The sequence below is a fragment of the Talpa europaea genome, assembly GCF_964194135.1.
Source record: "Talpa europaea genome assembly, chromosome: 9".
Classification (NCBI taxonomy): Eukaryota; Metazoa; Chordata; class Mammalia; order Eulipotyphla; family Talpidae; genus Talpa; species Talpa europaea.
Genome location: NC_140076.1, coordinates 66,104,878 through 66,108,649, shown reverse-complemented (window position 1 = coordinate 66,108,649; position 3,772 = coordinate 66,104,878). Strand labels below are relative to the sequence as shown.

At 40.9% G+C, this 3,772-nt stretch overlaps 1 pseudogene across 1 annotated transcript; it reads right to left on the bottom strand.

Moving 5' to 3' along the window:
• Window positions 1–1,149: 1,149 nt before the first annotated feature.
• Window positions 1,150–1,645, bottom strand: LOC311177217 (small ribosomal subunit protein uS11-like; annotated as a pseudogene). Its single transcript has one exon. The product of its transcript is annotated as a small ribosomal subunit protein uS11-like (transcript).
• Between the last annotated feature and the right edge of the window lie 2,127 nt (window positions 1,646–3,772).

The window sequence follows — 3,772 nt, the reverse complement described above, 5'->3', positions numbered from 1 at the left end:
GTCCGAGAAAGTGAAAATGAAGGACTCCTGCGAGTCATATACTATTGTCCCAACAAAATATGCCTCTAAGTTCCTAACTAACTTATAATTCATTTTCATTCCTTTTAAGACATATGTCTAAATGTAATTACACCAAATTCATAACATACTATAAGAACATTTCCAAAATATATCAAATTTTAGCCCTGTTTTAATTTGTCCCCAAGACATGACCTTCCCCACTTCAACCCCTGCTCTGACCATTGTCTTCAGAAAATCAGGAATTCTAGTTTGCAAAATTGTAAAACTCCACTAGATCAGTGTTTACAAATATTTCAGGCTTAGGAACACTTTATACTTAAAGATTATTGAGAACTCCAAAGAACTTTAATTTGGGTTGGTTATATTTATCAATACTTATCATATTAGAAACTCAATGTGACAATTTCCAAAAATGGTTACTAATTCACTGAAAAATTATAATAAACTAGATACGCAAGATCTGAGATAGAAGAGGAGACAAGCAAAGCAAGATGGAAATCTGTGGGCAAATATAGGCAAACATTGACTATATGGATGACTTAAAACTCCTTTCTACGGAAAGCTAGAATAACAATACCAGACAGCAATAACTAGCAAGTTAGGAGTTAAATGAAGTTTAGTGTGGTTAAGCTCCCCAAAAAAAAGGGGGGGGCCTCCCCGGTGGCGCAGCGGTTGAGCACTGGCTTGCGAAGCTGCCCGCAGCCTCTACGGCTCCGGTTCGATCCCCGGCTGCTCCCCGGCCACCAGAGGAGGGTCCCACATGGCGCGCAGACCCCTCCTGCCGCCCGCTGCTCCCCTCAGCAGTGTACTTCGGTCCTTCTGCCTGCTCTGCTCCCCGCTCTGGCTCTGGTGAATTCTTTCACCCTCCCGCGCTTCTGACTGTACCCAGTGCATGTGTAAACAAAAAACAAACAAACAAACAAATAAATAAAACATGCCTCTATAAAAAAAATAAATAATAAAAAGGGGTGTGTGTGAAAGCTTTGATCATTGTAGATCTGTCCAGCAAAGCTGTGTTTCTCTTTCTTTCTCTTTTCCTTTTCTTTTCTTTTCTTTTCTTTTTTTTGGGGGGGGGTGGTCTACAAGAAGGCAATTTATTTTAACAGAAAATAATTTGAAGAGTCCTGTTCACAGATGGCGACCACGGCGACCCCCCTTCCTGCGGGTGCTATCGGAGGGGTTGGGGTGACATCCTCAATCCGTCCAATTTTCATTCCTGAGCGGGCAAGGACTCTGAGGGCTGACTGTGCCCCAGGTCCAGGAGTCTTGGTCTGATTTCCTCCTGGAGCCCGGAGTTTGATGTGGAGGGCAGTGATGCCCAGTTCCTTGCACCTCTGGACCACATCCTGGGCTGCCAACATAGCAGCATATGGCGAGGATTTATCTCCGTTAGCCTTCACCTTCATCCCACCAGTTACACGGCAGATGGTTTCCTTGCCAGAGAGATCAGTGACATGGACAAAAGTGTCATTGAAGGATGTAAAGATGTGGCAGACACCAAATACATTTTCTCCTTCAGCCACCTGAGGCCCGAGGCTGATGACCTGTTCTTCCTTCTTTTCCTTCCCCTTGCAAGGTGCCATTTCTGCATGTCTTCTCCAGACTCCGCCTCGCTCTTTTTTTTTTTTTTAAGAATAGAAACATGCTGATTTCTCACAGAAAATTTCCCACAGAAATTTGGAAGTTGGTTGGTAGATGGTAGCTGGAGCTTAGTCATGAGAAATGTTTTATTTCTTGATCTAAGAAATATTATATAATACTTATAAGTCAAACTCACCCAAGTGTTTTATTCGTCATTCTGCATAACCAACATTAAAAAAAATTGTTTTAAAAAATTTCACAAAGCACCCAAGGATATAGTGTGATAAATCACATCCTTGCAGAAATACCTTATGCGTGAACAAGCAAGTACATGGGGCTCTTCCCCTCACCACACCCACCCCTATTACATAGTGGTAGATTTTAAGCTCACTGTTCTGCACCTTGTTTTTTCTACTTAATGATTTTCAGAGATTATTCCATGTTAGTTTATAAAGAGCTCTTCATTTCTTTTTATTACAATCACCTATTGTTTCCCTGCATGGCTATGCTATATATTTAACTAGTTTATTATTGATACATATTTAGGCTGTTTCCAACTTGTTTTTGTCTTGCAAATAATGGTACAGTGAATAATTTTGTTATATTCCATTTTGCATTATTATATCAGATTGATTGTCAGAGATTTTTAATTCCGATATTTTGCTGCAGTGCTTCAAGATTTTTTTTCTGTTTTACTCTGGAACCTGCTATCCTAACACAAAATTCTATCTAAAGCATGTATTTAAACAGGGTCATTCAAGTTACACCTACAGAATTACGTTTCAAAAAGGGTCACATTTTGTGGATTTTCAGTCTTGTAATATATTTTCTCATTTACCTGTAGTTTTAAGAAATGAAATGGTATCCACTTGAATTTTTCTGGTAGCAGATGACAGAAAGAGTCTGGCTAAGTAAAGGCAAAAGAGAACTTCATCAAACAGATCCTGGAGTGACTAACAGAATCCAAGTAGAATCAGAATAAAGTTCAGGAGGTAAAGCACCAGTATAGCCGGGAGGCCTTCCTGGAGGAGGATGTCACATCACAATTCTCTTCTCTAGAGGGCTCCATTAAAGCCACTTGGCTCTAATGAGCAAAGCCTTTGAAGTTCCATTCATAGGAAGATTACTGGGAAAGAGCAGCTAACTGGCTTAGTACAGGTCTGGTTTCTCTCTCAGGATTAATCAGCAGGGCCAGAGTAGGCATCAGTGCCCACACTGGGCATTGTATCTGCCCCAGAGAAGAGGGTATAATGAGCAGTTGACCTTGAGCACCAACCACCAAGTGGAGCATGGAATTGTAAAATGTACCTGGGGATGGCTGAGGAGAGACTGGCAGGGTCATTACCATCTCTTCTTCTTCAAAAATAAAGGTGCCAGAATCCAAATTACAGACCACACCAAATGCTGGCAAAGATGTGGAGCAACAGGAATTCCATTCGCTGCTGTTGGAAATGTGGTACAGACACTATAATACATAGTTTGGCAGTCTCTTAGAAAATAAAGTATACTTTTATCAGACAACTCAGCAATTCTGGCCCTTGGTATTTACCCAAAGAGCTGACACCTTAATCCATACAAAAAGTTTATTCATAATTGCCAAGACTTGGAAGCAACCAAGATGTCCTTCAGTAGGTGAATGGATAAACAAACTGTAGTACATGCAAACAGTGAAATATTATGTAGCACTGAAACGAAATGAGCTCTCAAGCCTTGAAACCACACAGAAGAAACTTAAATGTATATAACTAAACCTGCCTGAAAAAGGTATCGACTGTATGATTCAACTATACAACATTCTGGAAAAGGTAAAACTATGGAGACAATAAATAGGTCCCAGGGGTTGCCAGGGTTAGTGGGGAGGGAGGGATGAACAGGCAGGACATGGAGGATTTGGGGGGCAGTAAAACTACTATGTACAGATAAGGTAGATATAACATCATTCATTTTCCAAAACCATAGAAAGCACATCACCAAGAGTGACCCCTGATATAAACTATGGACTTTGAGTGATAAGTGTGTGTCAATATATAATTGTAACACATTCCCACTCTGGTTGTGGGGGGAGGAGGGAGCTGTTAAATAGTGGGGGGGGGCTAAGTATGTGTGGGGGGCAGGAGGCATAAGGGAACTCTACCTTCTACTCAATTTTGCTGTGAACCTAAAAATATTC